This window comes from Bos indicus x Bos taurus, chromosome 28 (assembly GCF_003369695.1).
Source record: "Bos indicus x Bos taurus breed Angus x Brahman F1 hybrid chromosome 28, Bos_hybrid_MaternalHap_v2.0, whole genome shotgun sequence".
NCBI lineage: Eukaryota > Metazoa > Chordata > Mammalia > Artiodactyla > Bovidae > Bos > Bos indicus x Bos taurus.
The window spans coordinates 14,580,270-14,590,362 of record NC_040103.1 but is presented as its reverse complement, the minus strand read 5'-3'; the positions used below and the strand labels follow the sequence as shown (position 1 = coordinate 14,590,362).

Here is a 10,093-nt window from a genome sequence, read left to right as displayed (position 1 = left end):
CGTGTCACAGCACAAGGAGCATAGACTTGAAGCCAAGAAAACCAGACTCCATTCTCCAGGCTGCCATTCATTAGCCTGTGCTACTCATTCCATACTTCCATTTCCCTGTCTGTAAAATGGTGTGTGTGTTTGGGGGAAGGGTATGTGAAGGATTCAGTAAGGTCACTGTTTGGGACAGTGACTGGTGTATTTTGAGAAATGGCTGCTATGATAATTACTGGTGGCCCAAGTGCCTGAGCCGGATTGCTGTACTTTGTCACCTGGAGGTGGAAAATTAATGCCTAATTTGACACTCAGAAAAGGAATGACATGAAAAGGAGAAAAATATTGCAACATCCACCCCTATTCTTATTTTTAGTACTTCATTAACATTGTTATTATTATTTTTGGAGTCTCCCAACCATTTCTGCAGAATTTTCTTTTTAATTCATGGATCATGGGACTCAAACTGGTATAATTCTTGCTTCATTATAATTTGCCATATGTGGGCATGTTGTCTATATTTAGCCTATGAATATAAAAACTTTACCATGTTGCCAAAGTGCCACATTTAAAAAAAAAATTGAATCTAGTCAAAAGTGTTTGGTTTGCAGAGGAATTAACAGGCTCAGAAATTTTTAAATACTTGCCAAAATAGATTGTACACCAGAATTTGGATTTTCTCATTCCTTAACATCTACGTAATGGAAAATTTACATAAGAGCCAAAGAGCCTCAATTTTAGTAAGATACCTAAGAAACACATTTAATTGTGATGTGAGTTTGCAACAGATGTAAATTTAAATAGAAATGAAGCTGTCCTTCACCCGGATGGTATCAGCACAGTCCCACATTATCCTTTAAAGGTTGCCAGGAGAAGCAGCAGCCTGAAGAATTAGGATCCAATGCCCCTTTCATAAGTCCAGGCCAGGTTTTTCTTTTCAAATTCTGGATTTAAAGGAAAAGAAAGAAAGGAAAAGGAAAATGGGGTGGGGGAAAACCCTTTATCATTATCTGGCTGATTTCCTCAGTCTTTTCCTAAGAATACCCGTTAGTTAGTCACTCTTCATGATACTGCATTTATTTCTCATATGATGAAAGGTTGGGAAGATCCTACATATTGTAAAGATGATGTCTAAATAGCCACTCCATTGAAAATCTTTTTTTAAAAAAGGGCTTTCATTTTTATTGTAGTGATTGATTTGAGTGAGGGTTTAAAAAATTTATTCTCATCATTGTTATTGTTGGTTGTTTGCTTGCAAGTAATGAACTTATTTTTCTAAAGAATCATCTTGACCAGGTAGCTGTCGAAATGTTTTAGGAATCCAAAAGAAGCTTAGGAAGGATGTGTTCTAAAAATAGCTTCCTACACACTAGAAGATTGATTAACACACAGACGTGTACACACGCACATCCTCTCTCCCTCCCTCCCTCTCTCCCTGTCTTTCTTTCCCTCCCACCCTCCCTCCATGTCTCTCTCTCTGGCTAATCCAGCAACTTGCTGTCATCAATAAATTATAAACGTGCCTCGTAGGACTTGCCTGCTGCATACTCCCGCTGCCATTCTCTTATTGTGGCTCATTGTGGAGATCCCAAGCTCAGCTGCGGCTTGGGATCTCCCAGGCTGGTCAAAGGTCGAATCATGCCATGCTTCCTGGCTTGCCTATTTCTAAGTATGAGTTACAATTTGTGACTTGGATTCGGCCTTGTTTCTGAGTCCGTTTCCTCTTTGCAACCATTTCCGGGACCCAGGCCGTTATTTTGGTCCCCTGTGCCACAGGCATCTATAAAGTGTAGCAGCTTTCCAGGGTGGAGACTCACTCCTATTCCTGTCAAAGTCTCGTAAGAACTACACCCTGGGATTTTATTTCAGTCCTCCTTTATATCTATCCTGGACCTGTTGCCTGGATCACTACAAATCACCTACTCCTGGACTAACTGTTGATAATTCTGCCCTGCAATTTCTTGAGCATCAATCATGTACCAGACACCAAACTGGTGGTTACCTTATTACAAGCAGTATACAGTCATGTGGTTGACAGTACTGACTCTGCAGGGGAGGTTCAAATTGAAGCTCCATGAATGATACCTATTTGAGAACAAGACACTTAATACTTTAGTGCCTTAGTTTCCTTATCTATAAGCTTAAGTGGGGTGTATTATTATCCTCAAAATCATAACTAGCTCACATATTCACAATCACATAAACAGAATTTTAATACTATATTCTTTTAGAACCAGTTCTGGGGGTACAGTAAATAAAATGAAGTCGCTCAGTCGTGTCCAACTCTTTGTAATCCTATGAACTGTAGTCTACCAGGCTCCTCCATCCATAGAATTTTCCAGGCAAGAGTACTAGAGTGTGCCGTTTCCTTCTCCAGGGGATCTTCCTAACCCAGGGATCGACCCCAGGTCTCCCTCATTGCAGGCAGACACTTTGCCATCTGAGCCACCTGGGAAGCCCTCAGTAGGTGCTTAACAAATAGTTGCAGAATCAATAGATAATCCATTGTTATATAGCAGACTTTGTTTGCTTGTTGATTTATTGTAATAAAAAAAAATCCCCACGACAGTTAGTCTCAATAAAGGAGGAGAATAGAAAATCAAAAGCAGATGATCATATCTCAAAAAAAATTTTAGTTTCAGAATATCTTTTGCTTTCCACAGAGTCTCAGTTATAAAAGAATGACTACTAGGGTCATACCCTTAATATACAACCTCCACATTGTATCTGATTTAAATTTAAATTTAGAATAGATTAAATTAAATTTAGAATAGATTGGCTTTTAAAGATATTTACAAGCCATGACCCACTCCTACTTTCTCGATCTCCTGTGTTGGTTGTAGGAAGGCAGGGGATGGATAAAGGAAAGAGGGAACAAGGATGAGTCAGGGATTATTGGCTAAAAGGTCAGGCAGAGCTTCACAGTATGGTTTTGAGGGACATGCTGGATATTGACCTGCCCAGCTTCTATTCTCCATTCACCTGGTATTAGTACTTCTACTTTCTATTTGGGAACTCTCCTTCCCTTAATTCCCCACGAATTGGGAGAGGCCATCTCCCCTTCCAGCTGCAGTGAAAGTCTAGGATCCAGATCCCAGGTCAGTTGGCACATTCTGTTTCTCTAGGCTCAGTGATTAATTCAAGCTTAGAGCCATGTGACTCAAGTCAAGCCAGGTAGATACTGGTGCAGGATTTGGGGGTAACTATTGGAAAGAGAGATTCTTTTCTCACTGGGATGTCTTAGAAGTTAGGACTAATTTAAATCTTTTGACAACCATTTTGTCAAGGCAAAAGGAAAGCCTGACTAAAAATGGAGCTAATGGAGGATAAAGCAGAGCCTACCAATGAAGAATGCAGTATTCCTAAGCAAATTATTCAGGCTTCTGAATCCAGCTTTTCTGAAGGATGTGCCACCTTGAACTTGGAAGTTAAATGAGCCAGTAAATAAATTTCTGCTTTTGCTTAAAGAAGTTTGAGTTGTGTTTCTGTCACTTGAAAACTAAAACTTCTGTGCTAATACAAGGAGTCATCACAGCCTTAAGATGCATGAACTTAAAATTGAGGTCTTTAGAAATTATTAGACACAAAGGAATTGGCTTGCATTAACCAAATTTAATGCAAATTGCCAACCTCCATTGGTTCATAGAAAAAAACAACAATTCCAGAAACATCTACTTTCTGTTTCATTGACTATGCTAAAGCCTTTGACCGTGTGGATCACAGCAAAGTGTGGGAAATTCTTGAAGAGATGGGAATACCAGATGACTTGACCTGCCTCCTGAGAAATCTATAAACAGGTCAAGAAGCAACAGTTAGAACTGGACATGGAACAATGGATAGGTTCCAAATTGGGAAAGGAATATATCAGGCTGTATATTGCCACCATGCATATTTAACTTATATGCAGAGTATATCATTCAAAATGCTGGACTAGATGAAGCACAAGCTAGAATCAAGATTGCCAGGAGAAATATCAATAACCTCAGATATGCAGATGACACCACCCTTATGGCAGAAAGCAAAGAGAAACTAAAGAGCCACTTGATGAAAGTGAAAGAGGAGAGTGAAAAACCTGGCTTAAAACTCAACATTCATAAAATGAAGATCATGGCATCCAGTCCTATCACTTCATGTTAAATAGATGGGGAAACAATGGAAACAGTGACAGACTTAATTTGGGGGGCTCCAAAATCACTGCAGATGGTGTCTGCAGCCATTAAATTAAAAGACACTTGCTCCTTGGAAGAAAAGCTATGACCAACCTAGATAGCATGTTAAAAAGCAGAGACATTACTTTGCCAACAAAGGTCCGTCTAGTCAAAGCTATGGTTTTTCCAATTGTTATGTGTGTATGTGAGAGTTGGACCATAAAGAAAGCTGAGCGCTGAAGAATTGATGCTTTTGAACTATGGTGTTGGAAAAGATTCTTGAGAGTCCCTTTGATTGCAAAATCAAACCAGTTGATCATAAAGGAAATGAGTCCTGAATATTCATTGAAAGGACTGATGCTGAAGCTGAAACTCCAATACTTTGGCCACCTGATGTGAAGAACTGACTCATTGGAAAAGACCCTGATGCTGGGCAAGATTGAAGGCAGGAAGATAAGGGGATGACAGAGGATGAAATGGTTGGATGACATCACTGACTTGATGGACATGAGTTTGAGCAAGTTCTGAGAGTTGGTGATGGACAGGGAAGCCTGGCATGTTGCAAAGAGTAAGACACAACTGAGCCACTGAACAGAGCTGAGCTAAAACAAGTTTAAAGGAGACTGATGAGTAATGCGGCATATAAATTATATGAACCTTTGCAAGTGTCTAAATATTCATAGCTTCTACTTGGTGCACTTATTTCCTAGAATTAGGTTACCTGAAAAGTCTAAATCAGCAAACAAAAGCTTGCCTCAAGATTAGATGAAGTCATTCAGTCCTGCCTGACTCCTTGGAACCCCATGGACTAGAGCCTGCCAGGAATTCTCCAGGCAAGACTACTGGAGTGGGTTGCCACTCCCTTCTCCAAAGAATCTTTCTGACCCAAGGATCAAACGCAGGTCTCTCACATTTCAGGCAGATTCTTTACCAACTGAGCCACCAGGGAAGTCCTCAATATTAGGGATTAGAACAAAGAAAGGTGGCTCAGTTCAGTTCAGTCGTTCAGTCGTGTCCAACCCTTTGCGACCCCGTGGACTCTTTGCCAGGCCTCCCTGTCCATCACCAACTCCCAGAGTTTACTCAAACTCATGTCCATTGAGTCAGTGATACCATCCAATAATCTCATCCTCTGTCATCCCCTTCTCCTCCCATCTTCAATCTTTGCCAGCATCAGGGTCTTTTCCAGTGAGTCAGTTCTTCACATTAGGTGGGCAAAGTATTAGAGTTTCAGCTTCAGTATCAGTCCTTCCAATGAATATTCAGGACAGATTTCCTTTAGGATTGACTTGGTTTGATCTCCTTGTAGACCAGTGGACTCTCAAGAGTCTTCTGCAACACCACAGTTCAAAAGCATCAATTCTTCGGCACTCAGCTTTCCTTGTAGTTCAACTCTCACATCCATACATGACCGCTGGAAAAACCATAGCCTTGACTAGACAGACCTTTGTTGGCAAAGTAATGTCTCTGCTTTTGAATATGCTATCTAGGTTGGTCATAGCTTTTCTTCCAAGAAGCAAGCGTCTTTTAATTTCATGGTTGCAGTCACCATCTGCAGTGATTTTTGGAGCCTAAAAAAATTTAGTCTCTTACTGTTTCCATTGTTTTCCCATCTATTTGTCATGAAGTCATGGGACTAGATGCCATGATCTTTGTTATTTGAATGTTGAGTTTTGACTCTTACCTTTCTCTAAACATTCAATTAGTTTCCATTTTCTAAATTGCAGTCATATTCTCTTTCTGCCTTCACAAATCTATGTTCTGATCACCTTGGTAGATATTACTGTTTTCACACTTTCCAGACACATATTTGCCAGAAGTTTTTTGGTTTGCACTCATAAGTGTCCAATTTCACCCACCAATGGTGATTTTTAGTAGTTTAGCTCACAGAATGGAAGGACACTTCACTATCATCCCAAATATTGCCCAAAGGGGAAAGCTAATTAGGATTTGAGTGATTGTTGTACATTTGGTTGCCAACTTTCCAAATACCTGAGCCTCATTTTTAAAGACTGAGGTAAGACTCATAATGAAATGTATATATCCTAAGCATATAATTCAGTGCATTTTGACAAATGTGTACATGCACATAACCAACACTCAAATCACAATATAGAACATTTTCATAACTCCAGGAAGTTTACAGGGGCTCACTTTAATAATCTGAAGTTTCACAATGTCCAAGCAATATTAGTTGTATTCTCAGTATTAATTGATAGAAAAAATACATTTTGAGAGAAAATTATTTGTAATTCAGTCTTGTTTTTATATAATTTTTTTTCAAGAATCATAATTGTTTGGAAATATTTTAATAATAAAAGGACTATTTGCACATATTTGAGATATTAAATTTTTGGTGTTTTTGACTATACGTTTGTGTCCTCTCAAATTCATATGTTGAAATTCCAAACCCCTCTGTGTATGGTATTAGGAGGTGGGGCCTTTGAGCGGTGTAATTAGTGATGTAATGGGATTAATATCCTTATAGAAAGAAACCCTGGAGAGCTCTGTCTACTCTCCAGCAGACTGCAGCCTTGAGGAGCACTCTCACCAGTACTCGTTACACTGGTTTCCTCATCTCCTGCCTGCAGAACAATAAGAAATAAACTTCTGCATAAGACACTCAGTCTGTGGTACTTTGTTAGAGCAGCTTGAACTAACTAAGACATTTAGTGACCAAGTATTTCCTAGTGTCCATGAGGGTTTGAATTCCTTCAGAAATAACCTTCCTACAACCTCCCCAGGGGTCTGCATCTTACAGATTGACAGCTTCTGCTTTGGCTGTTCCAAAATGTGTATGATCAGGAGCATTTGGTTGGAAGTTGAAAGGCATATGGAAAAATACAAAAAGGTTCCCAGTATCATCATGACCACCAGCATTTCCCAGTGGAATAAAAATCTATTTCTGCTACTTGTTAACTATTAATATGTAAATATTGGCAAGAAATGAACCCTTTTAAAATCTTAGTTATTTTCTTCTGTTGAACTGAAGTGATGACTTACCTTATAGAGTTTTTATTAGGATCAGAAACAATGTGTGAAAATCTTGAAAACTAATTTTCATTCTTTTATTGCTACTCATTAATAAATACGGTATTTGAAAGGATAGATTTTGTTGAAGTATTCCACACATAGTTCTTTTACCTGGCAAGTCACATGCTGACTTATATGGGTAGAGTCCCTTAGCACAGTGCAAAAAGATTCCTTCTCTTTGAGAAAGGTTAATGGAGCTCAATCCCAATCAAAAAAATCTCAGCTTGATCACATAAGACTTTCAGAATCTCAGGAAATGTTATAATTGGACTCTGTTCCATGGATATGAATCTGAAATTAACAAATTAGGGGGAAAAGACCAAAACATATAAGAGATTTACTCAAGTCAACACAAACTACTGTAGTAGTATCAGGGTTCAAATTCCATTCTCCCAACGTCAGTGCTTTTCAATACTACTTGTTAATAAATAAACTATTTGAGGGCATATGTTTCACATTTATCACTGTATCACCAAACACACCAAAACCTCTAGGACCCTCTTTGACATGTGGAATCGTATTTCTAGTTAAAATATATGTGTGTAAAATTGTCTTTCTGACAGTTTCCACTCTTCTGATAGTTTTGTGTCAGAAGTATTTTAATTGCTCAAGAGACTAAAACATTTGTTCTCCACTACATCTCTGTAATTCACTTGCAGGATGGAGTTTTTCCAGGGTTGATTCAGTACCTAAGAATCTTAACTGTGCATCCCAACTTTGTAAACTCTGCCATCACCATTCCTACCTGTGAATGAGGCTTTTAGAATCACAGCTGTGCTCTACTTCTGATGTCCGGGGCTTTAGTAATCACTTTACTCACAATGGAGTCCACAGGGGAAATATTAAACTGAATGATTTCAGAGGAATCAGAGCTGATAGCAATTGGAGCAACATGCCTAGTTAAGTTGCAAACCATACCTTCAGTGGTACCCTGGGGAGCAAGAAATTTGGCTTTCTTATCTTCCAATCCACAGAGGTAGAAATGAGCAGGGGTGTAAACAGAAGCCAACTTTATATTTTCTAATATTTGATTCATTTCTGAAGGTCCCAAGTCTTGAAGAGCAGGCAGTGGAGTTGATAATTAATCTGCGATGGCAATGAACAGTACTTCCAAGTTGGCTCTGTTGTCATGGGATGCTCTGTTGTACTTGTGAAGTCCTGATGGCTCCTAGGTGAGGCAAATGTACTTTACATTAACATGGAAAGCTGAACAGTATCGCTAGTAACTTGGAAGAGATTATGTTGGACAAACTCTACCACCTAAAGTACATTCAATAGCTGCAATCTCAATGTCACTAACAGTCATTCTGCTTGGAACCGCTTAAGCTGATGAATGATAGAACTTACCAGAGCTTTTCATACAGTGTATTTTCACCCGTGCTTTCAAGATGGCTTCAAATTGCGTGTCCATTGATGCCTACAAATTGCAGATTTAATTAAGCCCTAGGTAAGAGATTAAATTCTAACTCACATACCTTCTACACAAATTCTAGCTAATAAAAATATCTTACATTTGTTGAGCACCTATTTGCCAGACAATAAAAAAAAATGTATCTTGTGTATCTCATTATTCATGAGAACTCTGCACAGTTGGTTTGATCAGTAGCATAAAGTTGAGGAAACTGAGTCTCAGAGGAGGCTAAGTAAAATTGCACCCAGTTACTAAGCTGGCATATGGTAGGCCAAGGATAGAACCCAGATGTGCCCAGTCCTAAACCCCAACTTCTTTCAACCATGGGAAGTAGCATTTGGGCATGCGTTTTATATAATTCACTCAGCTTTCAAAGGCTGCCTCAAGTCCCAGAGTTTTCATGGAGCCTTCTTGGAATGTTCCCTGGAAAAAAAAAGAAAAACCACAGTCCTGGTCAGAGTCAGATAGACCTGGTTTGAGTACCCCAGCTCTGACATTTGTTGACCATTTGGCCTTGGATGATTCATTCATCCTCTCTAAACCTTAGTCTACAATGGGGGTAATAATACTACAGCATGAGACTTTTCAGAGAATAGAGAGATGCCTGAGAAGCATGTTTGTAATGTCTGATACATGATAGTGGCTAATGTGTTTTGAGGACTTTGTGGTGAGAGCTTTCCACTCATTATTTCACTTAGTTCTCACAACCAACCTGTGGTTGAGCTTTCCACTTATTATTTCACTTGGTAAGAGCTTTCTACTCATTATTTCACTTAGTTCTCACAATCACCCTATGATGTGTGGTTACTAACACCATCTGCATTTTGTAGATGAAGCAGTGAAGCTTCATCATTGGACACTGGGCCAGTATCACACCACCAGTAAGTGGCCGAGCAGTGGGCAGTCTGACTCCAGAGCCCATGCTTCTCACTGCTGTGGGGGAGTTCTTCAGACCACAAGAGAGACACAAGATCAATTTAGTTGGTCATGAGCAGCATTTTTTAATGAAATATAAGAGAAAGCATAAAATAGATTAGAATAGAAATATCAGTATGCCCCTCACAGTAAAGGTAAATATTCTGTGAAAATTTTGTTTTGTTGTGTGTTTTTTTGTGTGTGTTGTGTGTTGTGTGTTGTGTGTACTGGGTGTTCCTATAGAATATATATTTTACTTAAGATTATGAAAATTTTTATGTACACTACATTATACTCTCTCTAAATAACACGTACTTAGAAATGATCATTCTCTTTCCAAATAATTGGTCACATAGTTTTATAATAATTTATTATAATTTATTATTGTTAAATTACAGTATTTATGTTAAATTATGTTAGATAATGTTATTGTCACTGTTGTTTTTAGTTTCACTGGTCACATATAGTTGGATAACTCCATATTGATTCATGCTAATATTCAATAACATTGACTTTAACTTGAGCTATTTCATTAATTTGTTCACTTATTTAACAACTATTTATTAAGTTCTTACTATATTTCAAGTATTATACTAGGGACAGA

General features: G+C 38.6%; 1 long non-coding RNA gene across 1 annotated transcript; it reads right to left on the bottom strand.

Annotated features, from left to right (window-relative positions):
• Positions 1-448: 448 nt before the first annotated feature.
• LOC113885570 lies at positions 449-9,116 on the bottom strand. Its single transcript, XR_003509250.1, has 4 exons — positions 8,511-9,116; positions 8,082-8,331; positions 7,275-7,454; positions 449-926 (listed from the first exon to the last, which is right to left on the bottom strand). It is a non-coding gene; the product is annotated as an uncharacterized LOC113885570 (long non-coding RNA).
• Positions 9,117-10,093: the final 977 nt, after the last annotated feature.